This window comes from Dermochelys coriacea, chromosome 2, assembly GCF_009764565.3.
Source record: "Dermochelys coriacea isolate rDerCor1 chromosome 2, rDerCor1.pri.v4, whole genome shotgun sequence".
In the NCBI taxonomy this organism is placed as follows: Eukaryota; Metazoa; Chordata; order Testudines; family Dermochelyidae; genus Dermochelys; species Dermochelys coriacea.
Window position 1 is genome coordinate 109,553,506 of NC_050069.1, and position 13,760 is coordinate 109,567,265.

Sequence of the window (13,760 nt, forward strand, 5' to 3'; positions counted from 1 at the left end):
CGTTGTTCCAGAAATCCTCAGCAAACATACAGTTAGTTATTGTTTGTTTCCTGCACTTTAGTGTAGCAAAAACTAAAATGAAAAGAGAAATTTAAGGCTTCAGCCATAAAGCAAGCAGGTCAAATGTATAACTGAAGTGACTGAGCAATGCAATAGGTGTCCAGAAGCTGGGCTGCTAAGGAGAACCTGGTGTCTGGTGGAGAGATGCAATAGATCTGCTCTGCTTCCAAGGCCAAATAGAAAGTAGCAGGTCAGTGGTGATAGAGGAGGTAAACCTGGTCTAAGATGATCACACCATTATCCGTCCCTGGTTTTACAGACCGAAGGGACAGCTGTCTGCTTATGCAGCAGAGAGTGAACTTGAAACAGACAAAGGAATCTCCCCAGTGGCAGTGATGTTTCTGCTGCCTTCTGCATCTGCCATCTACTGCGCTGGAACCCACTGCGTGGCATAAGGGAAAGCAAAGGCTTATTGGAGGCATGGAGGAGACACAGTATGTGAGGGAAGGGGAGGAGGCAGAGCTAGGCTCTGATATACCCAGTCTCAGCTAGCTTAAAGCCGTTGGGGGATCCTTCCACTTAGGCACAGTGGAGAATTAAGCCCAAATCTCTGAAATAGACCAGAGTAATGGATTACTGAAATAAACATCTTGGGCTGGTATCCCCATTTATATAGCTGTTACAGGAAACGGTCTCTTACATTTAAGCCAATGGCTGGTCTTTTTAAATAGGTAATACAGAAGTAAAGATAGATCAGCTGTCTCATATAGCAGTTCAAGGGCATAAAATTCTCATTTACTTTAGTAGGGTTCAAAGCCAGCTAGATTGCAAATCAATGACACATTTTTGTGCACCATCCGAGCAAGACCTTGCTAATTTGCTTCTAAGTCCCCATTCTATTGTCCAATTTGCACCACCATAACCTTTACTTTATGCCCCCTTACTATCAGCAGTTACTAGTCACCTATTTTCCTCTGCAGCAGGGGGAAGCAGCATACTTCCCGGTGTGGGGGGTGGTTGAGACCAGCTCCTGCTCTGTAGCTGGATGCAACAGGGAGGGAGGTGTAGTGCCTGTCAGTGAGAAAACTGTCCAGGTTGTTAGCTGACAGAATGTTGCAGCTGAACACGGGGCAGTTCCCACTCTAGAAAGCATAGAGAAACGTGTTTTAGAGGGGGCCCAGAGAAAGAAGCTGGGGAAAGAATAGTGGGAATACATGAATGTCTCCTCACTGGTCAACTTGGAGAGGACGCCCAGGACTAAGTGGCTGATTCAGCATCTGTACACACAGGCACTCAGCCTGAAACACAGGTTCAGAGAGGGAACTGTGTAACTGACCTCCTAGAGGGGAGCAGTCACACAGCTGACCTCTCGGGGATAGAGAGAGGGGTGACAGAGGGTACCCCAATCCAGTCCCAGTTTTTCAAGACACCAGTACGGATAGGCTTGTGGAAATTAACTGTCTCTCTTTAAGACAGGATGCATTCCACACTGAGGAAATGGCTGTCTGTGAAAATGCAAATGACCCAACTGGCGAAGTGGAGGGGGTGTTCCCCCAGGCTGGCAAGACACAGAAAACAGGTAAGGGAGAGTTGCTGGGACTGGAACTGTGCAACTGGCTGCAAATGCAATCTTAGCCCAGAGAGAACAGATCACAACCCTCTAGGAAAAGGGGGTGGGGATGGTCCCAGTTCTGGGAATGGGAATGGACTATCTGAATGATTCTTGCATAAAGTACAATACAAAGTACAATCAAATAATATTATGCATCAGCATTTACTTTAGATTCCTCAATGGAGCCTATACTGTAGTTGATGTAAATTATTACATAAAAGAGAACACATTTGAAGAGTGCCAAGGAGAACATTTAGGAGCACAGCCCTGTTAGAAGGGATAGGACACTGAACTGAGAATCAGGAGTATTTCCCAGTTTTAGGTCTTGCCAACTCAATGATTTACTGTGACATCTCGGTAAAGCTAATTAGTATCTCAGTGCCTCAGTTTTCCCATTTGTAAAATAGGGATAATATGATATTCAAAGTTGCTAAATTCTTACCCATTTTAAAACTTTCTTTTGTTTTCATATTAAATATTTTACAACCATGCCATGTAGTTTTTTTATGATAGCATGAAAGAGTCACCTAAGAGTCCACAATTCAGTTTTATCTGCTTTGTATATATTAACTCTAGACTCTGTGAGAAAAAGGTCTATTTTGGTGGCAAAGTGAGGCACATATATATTTCCTTTCCATTTAATTTTAATTGCATCAGTTTTATGAGACTTCATAAACATTATGACTTTTTTACCTTGCAAAGCTGCAAGTATGATATATATGGAAATAATATATATTTTCCCTGGACATAAATGCACTGAAAAAGCTGCACCTATATAGGAAATGCTTAGATGTCTGAATTACAGAGTTGTGAAAAGTGGCAAGTTATTTTCCGTTACAATTGTTGTTATGTGGCATTTCAGCAGCTGATAAATATTTGTGAAGATCAACTAAGCTTCTCGAAAAAAAATTAATATGGCATTACACAAACTAATCCCTTTGGACACCCAGAAACCACAGCTGTACTTCATCTATTTATTGCATAGATTTTTTTGTTTCTCTGTTAGTATTCCCAGAGCAAAAAATTTACATGTCTGTAGGAGTGTGTAAATGAACACCTTATTGGGATTTCATTGTGGAAGAGGAGAGTATTGTCCTTGGACAATGGTGTGCCTCTCCTCTGCTAATATGGGCAGACTCAAAATGGATAGCCTTTTGAGTGAAAGGAACAAAAATAAATTAAAAAAAAAAAGATTGTAGATCTTTTAATAGTGACTACAGATGTGATTGCTCAAATCTTGCTATTACAATAATTAGTTATTAGCCTCTCTGTTTTAATAATACACTCTGTTTATAAATGGTGTAAAGTTAAAAAATTGCAGCATCAAGATCAGGACATCTAAGGATGTTTGTAGGAGAGTTTCTGTTTATTCAATGTCTGACACCTTAATATCAGAAATAAATTTACTAGGCTGGTAAAAACCCGGTAAACAAAATGTTTTGAAGTTAAACCAAAACCATTCATTTCACTGTGAAATGTGACACTTCTTCTTTAACAAATGGCTGGGAGAATGAGATGGGTGACCAGAGATGATCCTCCTATCCTGTCACCCGAGCCTCATCTTGCTTTGTGGCTTACTCAATGGATAATGATATAGTTCTTAAGGGCAGATTCCAAACCTGCCATGTTTTTAATATTTTTCAGGAGGCAGTCTAATTTCAACCACCAGGTTCTTCAATTATGGGAGGACTGGGAGATTAATTTAATATGTTTAGATTCTTGTCTTGCTATGGCAAGTGTAATCTTCTTACTCAGGATATAGCAGCTGATTTGGGCATTAGAAGGAATATGGTTATTTGGCTATGCTTGGAATTGTACCAGATACTGGCTGAAAATAAGGCAAAATGTTGGTAAGGCAAACAGTAGTTTCTGGTTGCATAGTGCAAATGACTCTGAACTGGCAAATCCTTTTATTGTTGCAGTTTTTGCTGTAATTCTTGCATTTCTCCTTTATCTGCTTGTTTTTGGCTTTTTAAATACAGACTGATGATCAGTGAGGCAAGAGATTTAGTGTGAAGGTGTCAGCTAATATCTACGACAGAACTGCCAGTTTTTCAAATTCATTTTACAAACTGATTTTGTGGCCTCACCAGGAAGCCACAACAATATTACTTGGGGAAATATCCTTAAGTGCTCATCAAAGCGAGGGGGTTCCAACATGTCAAATGAATGTCCAGAAATGCCACACAGCAACATCGTGATGCTCACAGGACATAAATATCTTCTGTCTATAGGGTATCATATGAAAGACTATAATGTGTAAAAATATAAAGGTTAGGTGATATGACACACTTAGCAAAGCAAATTCAACAGTATAGCACAGCCATATATTGTCTTTAATTCATTTGGCATTAGTGAATATGGAGTATTTAATTTTATTTTTGCTGTGGCCTAACACTTTTAAAGGAAAAATAATAGTCCCTTGAGCATTGCAGATCTTAATTAAATTGATTCAATCTGTTTAGCTCCATTGCTCCTTTCTCCGCAGACTGAAAACCTGCCCCTCCCCCTTTTGACTTAAAAAAAAGTCCACAAAAAATGAGAGCTTAAATAGTGTTGTGGGGATAGGTCTTTATCTAGACAACGGGACATTGTAGAGTCTAATATATATGACCACATTTCTGTACTTTGACACTGATATGTATAAAAGATCCTTTTTACATTTTCTTAAAAAACATTGACACCAATAATCAGTGTATTAATAATACTTAGCAGATGTATAGCACTTTTCATCTCAAAGTCCTTTGCAAAGATGGGTAAAACATACCTGAAACATTTCAAATTACTGCCTTTTCTAGTCTCTAAAGTTAACCTATATTTTCAGATATTACATAAGCTAAAAAACCATTGTTCCAAATTTATATAAAAAATGTGAATATCTGTCTATCTATCTATATCAAACCACTAGAATGTTCCATAGGTTTTAAGATCAGAAGGGAAAATTATGATTATCTTGTCTGACCTCCTGCATAACATAGGCCATAACATTTCACCTAGGAATTCCTGCATCAGGCCCAAGCCACCATATATCTCTTAAAAAAGGCATGACTACACGTACTTCGCTGCTGCAGTGTATCTGGTGAAGATGTTCTATGCTGACAGGAGAGAGCTCCCCGCCAACATAGTGCTGTCCACACCAGTGCTTATGTTGGTGTAACTTATGTCACTCAGGGAGGTTGTTTATTCACTTCCCCTGAGCGATACAAGTCCTGCTGACATAAGCTGTGGGTAGACATAGCCTAAGGGATCTCATCTTTATTTAAAAACGTAGAGTGATGGAGAATCTGACACATCCCTCAGTAAATTGTTTCAATGTTAATTACTCTCACTGTTAAACATTTCCGGTCTAAATTTGTCTAGCTTTCACTTCCAATATTATTATCCCCATTTTATGATGAGGCATGGGGTGGTGCAGGAGGAGGAAGAGAGGCACTGACATGCCCAAGATTATACAATAAAGTTTATATCAGAACCAGGAATGGAACTTCTGTCTCCTGAATGCCAGGCCAATCTCTTAACTACAAAACCATACTGCCTCTATCTTTTTTCCTTTCATCTGAAGTTGACAGAGAAAGATTAGACTGGATGCTCAAAGAATCCCAGAGATTCAGCCAAACAGTGGCAAAGATTAGGGGAATCTATTCCCCATCCCAGTTTTTTACTTTCCTAATGCTACTCCTCCTCTCCCCACCCAGAATGTAAGGATCTCAGACACAATAGTGAGTGGTGTAGTATAAAAATCCAGACAGACAGACAGAGATCTACACTTGCCTCATCCTGCACACTTTTTTAAACAGCGAACATGCCCAGGAAGACTAATATACTCAAAGCACTTTTTACCTCTGAAACAGCACATTTACTGAATCGCAACAAAACCAGTCCTCCTAAATGTGAGAACAGTGAACACAGATTACACATAACATTCAAAAATTAACAAATGTTGTATTAGATAAATAATAATAAAACTGCATTTCTTATTAACATCTATATTCCCATAGCACTCAGAGGCCTTAAGTGGACCAGACCCTCACTGTGCAAACATATTGTAAACAAAATTAAATGGCACCTGCTGGGCCAGAGTCTTATTTCACTACAACCTACATAAAAACCAAGTAACTCTTTGACCTCAGTGGAGTTACTGTGGTATTAAACAGGAACAATCTTGTTCATTCTTGCTAGCGCTATATGTGTACAGAGGTTTGTGGAAACACTCAATTTTAATTAGAGGGACTGACCTATTTCCTTGGTTTTGCAAATTTTAGCCTTGTATTTGACCTGTGAACTCTGCTTTTACTGGATATCTGATTTCAAATTCTGGTTCCTGAGAGACAAACAAACAAGGCTGCTGAAATAACTTAGGCCTGAAAGATGCTTGAGTGAAAAAGTTATGGATAAAAGTTATCAGCTAATAAGGAAGTTCACAAAATGTTTGGCAGATGGCACAGCTCATGTGCAAGTAGCAAGCCTAATGGAAATGCCCACATTTAGAGCTGGGACTCCTCAATTCTAGCCATAGTGGGCACTGACTCACTATGTAATCTTAGGTTAGTCACTTAACATTTCTCTGCCTCAGTGTCATCCTCTATGTAACAGGGATATTAACTCTTTACTTGTCTCATAAGAGTATTGTGAAAATTAATGTTTATAAATTACTTTTAGAACCATGGAGAGAAAGAGCTGATTACCATGAGTGACCTTTCAATCTTGTAAGAAACAAAATTACTGTTTTAAACAAAAAAGCTACTTACAGTTGGAATGTAGTAAGAAGTGTTTACTTTGTACTGATGCTTATATTCCCATAAACAAATTCAATAATAAATGCCTTCTTAGCATCATTTTAACTCCTCCTATTGAACAATTCCTAACCAAAACCAACTTAGCCCTGATCTACACTGAGAGGGGAGTCAATGGAAGACGAGAATAGCGTAGCTGAAGTCGACGTACCCAGATTGAATTACTATGGCGTCTTCAAGGCGGTGAGTCAACTGCTGCCGCTCCCCCGTCAACTCCGCTTGCGCCTCTCGCGGCACTGGAGTTCCGGAGTCGACGGGAGAGCACTGGAGGATCCATTTATCGCGTCTAGACTAGATGCGATAAATCGACCCCCGATATATCGATCGCTACCCACTTATCCGGCGGGTAGTGTAGACCTACCCTTAGATTCCAGATTTGTTAGTGAAGGACACACATTAGAAGTCATAAATTAGTTTTGCATCTATCAGCAGCAAAAAGTAAATCAGCATTTTTGTCTACTGCACAGTAACACACATACTAGTATGTGAAAATAATCAACTATGATTTCTTTCCCCATTTAAATAAACAAGTAAATGGAATTTAAAAAACTATTGTTAATGCAATGTTAAGACTGAACTGAACTAACAAGCAGTTAAAATCAGGAATTTCAAAAAATCAAAGTTATTCTTGCAACATTCACTCAGGCAAGTTTTACTCATAGAATTTTCTGTTCCTCTTTTCCCTGTTAACTAACGGAAACCTCAATGCACGATAAATATTCATGTGTACACTAAAATAACAGACTGTACAACATGACTCAGTTAATGCTGGTTGTGGGAACTACCTTAGATATTGGAGTTTTCTGATTTAGGGTTTCCTATTTCAACTTTAATATTGCATTAAAAATATTTTTTAAAATTTCTGTATGTATATTACTTATATACAATGTAATTGCATAAGTAATTTTACTGTCTTTTATGGGACTGATGTCTCAACTATTCCACTATTTCCATAAAACCAGCTTAAACAAAGATCAAAGCAGTTTCTTTATATGTACTTGTTTTCACTACCTGTAATTGTTTGAAACTGATTTCCATTCCTCATGCATTAGCTTCAGGTGGTTGAAAATAAATGATTAGTTTCATTAAACCCTTTGGGAAGAAAATTAAATTAACTACAAATTCAGAACTTCAATCTTTTTCTAATAGCTAAAAAAAGGGATTTAACTGGGTATATTTTAAATTTTCAGGAAGCTGAAAAAAAGGGGAAAAAAAGCTTCCTGAATAAACTTCTTGAGAGTTCTTTTCCTTCAAGATGATGTATTTTGCACAGTAGACATGCTGCACAAAGGAAGATGGATAACGTACACAAAAATCTTAACAAGAAGAGATGGAAAACACTTGTCTTAAGGTCAGAAAACCCTGTCATTCATTAATTTTATACTTGACGGTCCTAACATTCATGATTTTTAATTTAGATTTTCTTAAGGTATCTCAAAAGAGCAGTATTATAGCGAAAAGTTAAATGAGCTTTATACCTAAAAAAAAGGAAATTCTGCAGGGTGCATTGATTTGAGGAACTCTAAGTCTGTAAATGCAATTGCTTTGGAATCCCACAAGAGCTCCACACATTAATGTAATGGTAATAAATCAGACATAAAAATGTGACATTTTAAAGTGATAGATTATCTCTGTATAAAAAACACCAACACATATTTCCCTGCTTTCTTGGAATTTCATTGACCACTTAAAGCTTTTAAAATGATGGTTTTCACATGCTGAGGACACTCTGCAGAAGGCAGAATGGGCAATGTACACAGTTTATGATATGGACTGGAAACCTAAACATTTGGCTGCATCTCATGAAAGAAACATGTTCAGCAGATTCATCGGATATATTCACATAACTCTCAAATGATGGTTCTCTCAACTTACTCATGATTTCAGTCTACATTTAGTTCACTATTATGTCCTGAAAATGGAGAACTAAAATTAATCAGGATCTCATTTACCTTCTGAAGAGCACTCAAAAATCTATGATTTTAAACTAATTTATGCAAAGAGAAAAGCTCTTGTCTTTCATAAGTATACTTGCAAGCCATATAAATCTAAATGAAAGCTTTAAACCCTTAATGACCCCTCTTCCATCCAGTCTTAAATGGAATAATTCAGCAATAACTTCATGCAGCAATGAAGGGTCCCCTGCTTGGTGAGTAAACCTCAAAGCATTTAATTGACCAGTAGAGCCGATTATTGCAAGAACAGTCATATGGAATAGAAGCCATCCGTATTTTGCTAGAAGTTATTTTTCCAGGTAATTAATAGTTTTTGGTAATTTAAAAAGAACTACTCACTATGAAGTGACAAACCATGGTGGGTTATAAAATCTGTAGGAGGATTCATTTGAGACGTTAATTTGGCTCTGGGAGTAATTGGACAGAAATGAGTTACCAGCTCAATTAAGATCTCAAACACAGTTCTTGCATTTTCATACAATTTGCCCAGAAATGGGGTCTCTCTCATTGAGATGTCACTAATCTGGTATTCCCTTTTTATTTATAATTCGGTGCTAATATGGAGAAATTTGCCAGGTAAATTGGGTAGACAAAATGATAACCATACAGTGGAAAACACAACAGACTATTTCAGATGCTCTTCATGACTGAATAATATAGGTCTTAATTTACCTGATATAGTTCTGGTGGTGTTGAGTGGTGAAATATGCTCTGATCCTATGTGAAAAGGCAGCCTTTCACAGACATGTTTGAAACAACTAATGTGATAACTGCTATCGATTTGATTAAGCTTTCTCCAAATATCAAATTACACGAATTTGATACCCTAAAAGCCTCCTTTTTACTTAAAGGGGATACCAGGTTCGCGCTGCACAATGTGAATCATACAACCACACTGGAAAAATTGCAAAAATCTTTCATATTGAGGAATGGCAGCTAATGTGGAGAAAGAATAAGGTGGTTGCTTATGAGTCCCTTATTTGTTTAAATGACAAATAGAAAACATTTATGGCACTTCATCACCATTTCTACGTCTTCTTCAGCCACTAGCATAAGCAGCTACACTCTCTAGTAATGATCTCTGGAATTTGAGTGGAATGAAGGAATCAACAGCAGCAGCATAGTTTTCTTCACTACTGTTGCATTTTCTCCAGTCTTCCCTCTCTTTTCCTTTTCTTAATTTTCCTTTCTAGTCTCAGTATTTGGCATTTTCAGGACAACAACTGATTTTGTGACTTCTAGTCTTTTTCTTCATTTCAAGCTCTCCAAGGAATGGCTTGACCAGCCCTTTGGATTATATATGTCATGTGGTTATTACCTATATCACAAGACAGAATACATGGTTCATGGTGTATTTGCAAACCTTGGGTGAGCAGCAAAAAATACAAATGAAGGTGGAAAATGTCTTCAGCACTCAAACTAGGCCAGCATCCCAATGTGCACACAACCTATTATGCAGTTCAAAATAGTTAATTTTACAAAAATAAAGAAAAGAAGATTGGACAATTAGGAAGAAATGAAGGCTTTGCAAAAACAGCTATAGATACATAGTCCATAAGGAAGTACCTGAAACATTTCAACTTGGAAAATTCAAAAGTGTAAAACAGCTAGTCGCAATGACACACTCCCTAGAATACTAAAGCAGTAGCTTTCTACCTAATGACTCAATTTTTAAAATAAGTGTGATATAGCATGGTCAGTGGGCAGCAGGAGAGTGTTAGAAGGGAGTCTTATTCCCTGTAGAGGGAAGAAAGTTTGCTATAGATTAATTAAAGCACCTGAAGCCAATTAAAGCACCGGAAGCAGGTCACCTGATAAAAACCCCCTGCTTCAATCAGACAAGTGGAGGAGTTGAAGCAGAGTGGATTGGCATTGGAGCAGAGAGCAGTTTGGAGGAGTTGAAGCAGAGTGGATTGGTGTTGGAGCAGAGAACAGTTTGGAGGGAAGCAGAGGAGAGTTTGGAGAAGTGCTGCAGTGGGCTAAGAAGACCAAAACCCTAGGTAAAGGGATACCTGATTTGTGCAGAGGAAGGGTAGGAAGCCCCACAAGCTGAAGGGCAGGAGAGGGAAGTAGCCCAGGGGAAGGAACCACTAGTTCAAGTGGTTTACCGCTATCCCTAGGGTCCCTGGGCTGGGACCCGGAGTAGAGGGCAGACCCGGGTCCCTCCCTCTCCACTCCCCTCCTCTAGGACACTAGTGAGGCAGTTAATACCCCAGTTCAGAGGCAAGAAACGGTGCCCTGAACCCCCTCCAAGAAGAGAAAGCACAAAACCCATCATAGTAGTGACCACAATTTGCCACATGTGGAGTCAGAAGTGGGATATACGCACTGGGGACTTAAACCAGGGTTAGCCAAAACCCTCCCATCCCTAAGCCCTGGTCTACACTAGGCGTTGAGGTTGAATTTAGCAGCGTCAAATCGATATAACCCTGCACCCATTCACATGATAAAGCCCTTTTTTTCAACTTACAGGGCTCTTAAAATCAATTTCCTTACTCCACACCCGACAAGGGGATTAGTGCTGAAATTGGTTTTGCTGGGTCGAATTGGGGTACTGTGGATGCAATTAGATGGTATTGGCCTCCGGGAGCTATCCCAGAGTGCTCCATTGTGACCGCTCTGGACAGCACTCTCAACTCAGATGCACTGACCAGGTAGACAGGAAAAGGCCCACGAACTTTTGAATTTCAATTTCCTGTTTGGCCAGTGTGGCAAGCTGCAGGTGACATTGCAGCGCTCATCAGCAGAGGTGACCATGATGGAGTCACAGAATCGCAAAAGAGCTCCAGTATGGACTGAAGGGGAGGTACGGGATCTGATCGCTGTACAGGGAGAGGAATCCATGCTATCAGAACTACATTCCAGTTTTCGAAATGCCAAAACATTTGTCAAAATATCCCAGGGCATGAAGGACAGAGGCCATAACAGGGACCCGAAGCAGTGCCACATGAAACTTAAGGAGCTGAGGCAAGTCTACCAGAAAACCAGAGAGGCCAACAGCCGCTCCGGGTCAGAGCCCCAAACATGCGGCTTCTATGATGAGCTGCATGCCATTTTAGGGGATTCAGCCACCAGTACCCCAGTCATGTTGTTTGACTCCTTCAATGGAGATGGAGGCAACACGGAAGCAGGTTTTGAGGACAAGGAAGATGATGCCGATGAGGTTGTAGATAGCTCACAGCAAACAAGCGGAGAAACCAGTTTTCCTGACAGCTAGGAACTGTTTCTCACCGTGGACCTGGAGCCAATACCCCCTGAACTCACCCAAGGCTGCCTCCTGGACCCACCAGGCGGAGAAGGGACCTCTGGTGAGTGTACCTTTTAAAATACTATACAAGGTTTAAAAGCCAGCATGTTTAATGGTTAATTTGCCCTGGCATTCGTGGCTCTCCTGGATATACTCCCAAAGCCTTTGCAAAAGGTTTCTGGGAAGGGCAGCCTTATTCCATCCACCATGGTAGGACACTTTACCACTCCAGGCCAGTAGCACATACTTGGGAATCATTGTAGAACAAAGCATTGCAGTGTATGTTTGCTGGCGTTCAAAAAATATCCGTTCTTTATCTCTCTGTATTATCCTCAGGAAAGTGATATCATTTATGGTCACCTGGTTGAAATAGGGTGTTTTTCTTAAGGGGACATTCAGAGGTGCATGTTTCTGCTGGGCTGTTTGCCTATAGCTGAACAGAAATGTTCCCCACTGTTAGCCACGTGGTGGGGAGAGGCAAAATGCGACCTTGTAATGAAAGCACATGTGCTATGTATGTAATGTTAACAGCAAAGAGTGTAAAAGAGTGTACCCATTGTTCTATAAAATGTGTCTTTTCAAATACAACTGTCCCTTTTTTTTCTCCACCAGCTGCATGTATTTCAATGATCACAGGATCTTCTCCTTCCCAGAGGCTAGTGAAGATTAGAAGTCGAAAAAAATGCACTCGCCATGAAATGTTCTCTGAGCTCATGCTGTCCTCCCACACTGACAGAACACAGACGAATGCATGGAGGCAGACAATGTCAGAGTGCAGGAAAGCACAAAATGACCGGGAGGAGAGGTGGCAGGCTGAAGACAGTAAGTGGTGGGCTGAAGAGAGGACTGAAGCAGAAAGGTGGCGGCAGTGTGATGAGAGGAGGCAGGATTCAATGCTGAGGCTGCTGGAGGATCAAACTCATATGCTCCAGCGTATGGTTGAGCTGCAGGAAAGGCAGCAGGAGACAGACCGCCGATACAGCCCCTGTGTAACCAACTGCCCTCCTCCCCAAGTTCCATAGCCTCCTCACCCAGACGCCCAAGAACGCGGTGGGGGGGGGCCTCCGGCCACCCAGCCACTCCAACCCAGAGGATTGCCCAAGTAACAGAAGGCTGGCATTCAATAAGTTTTAAACTTTTAAAGTGCTGTGTGGCCTTGTCCTTTCCTCCTCCACCACCCCTCCTGGGCTACCTTGGTAATTATCCCCCTATTTGTGTGATGAATTAATAAAGAATGCATGAATGTGAAGCAACAATGACTTTATTGCCTTTGCAAGGGGTGATTGAAGGGAGGTGGGGAGAGTGGTTAGCTTACAGGGAAGTAGAGTGAACCAAGGGGCAGGGGGTTTCATCAAGGAGAAACAAATAGAACTTTCACACCATAGCCTGGCCAGTCATGAAACTGGTTTTCAAAGCTTCGCTGATGCGCACCGCATCCTCCTATACTCTTCTAACCGCCCTGGTGTCTGGCTGTGCGTAATCAGCAGCCAGGCGATTTGCCTCAACCTCCCACCCTGCCATAAACGTCTCCCCCTTTCTCTCACAGATATTGTGGAGCGCACAGCAAGCAGTAATAACAGTTGGAATATTGGTTTCGCTGAGGTCTAACCGAGTCAGTAAACTGCGCCAGCGCGCTTTTAAATGTCCAAATGCACATTCTACCACCATTCTGCACTTGCTCAGCCTATAGTTGAACAGCTCCTGACTACTCTCCAGGCTGCCCATGTATGGCTTCATGAGCCATGCCATTAAGGGGTAGGCTGGGTCCCCAAAGATAACTATAGGCATTTCAACATCCCCAACGGTTATTTTCTGGTCTGGGAATAAAGTCCCTTCCTGCAGCTTTTGAAACAGACCTGAGTTCCTGAAGATGTGAGCGTCATGTACCTTTCCCGGCCATCCCACGTTGATGTTGGTGAAACGTCTCTTGTGATCCACCAGTGCTTGCAGCACCATTGAAAAGTACCCCTTGCGGTTTATGTACTCGCTGCCTTGGTGCTCTGGTGCCAAGATAGGGATATGGGTTCCGTCTATGGCCCCACCACAGTTAGGGAATCCCATTGCAGCAAAGCCATCCACTATGACCTGCACATTTCCCACAGTCACTAACCTTGATATCAGCAGATCTTTGATTGCGTTGGCTACTTGCATCA

General features: G+C 40.8%; 1 protein-coding gene across 1 annotated transcript in view; it reads right to left on the bottom strand.

The window, feature by feature from the left end:
• Window positions 1-13,760, bottom strand: part of CDKAL1 (CDK5 regulatory subunit associated protein 1 like 1) — a 618,432-nt gene that overhangs the window by 61,417 nt on the left and 543,255 nt on the right. The window lies entirely within an intron of this gene.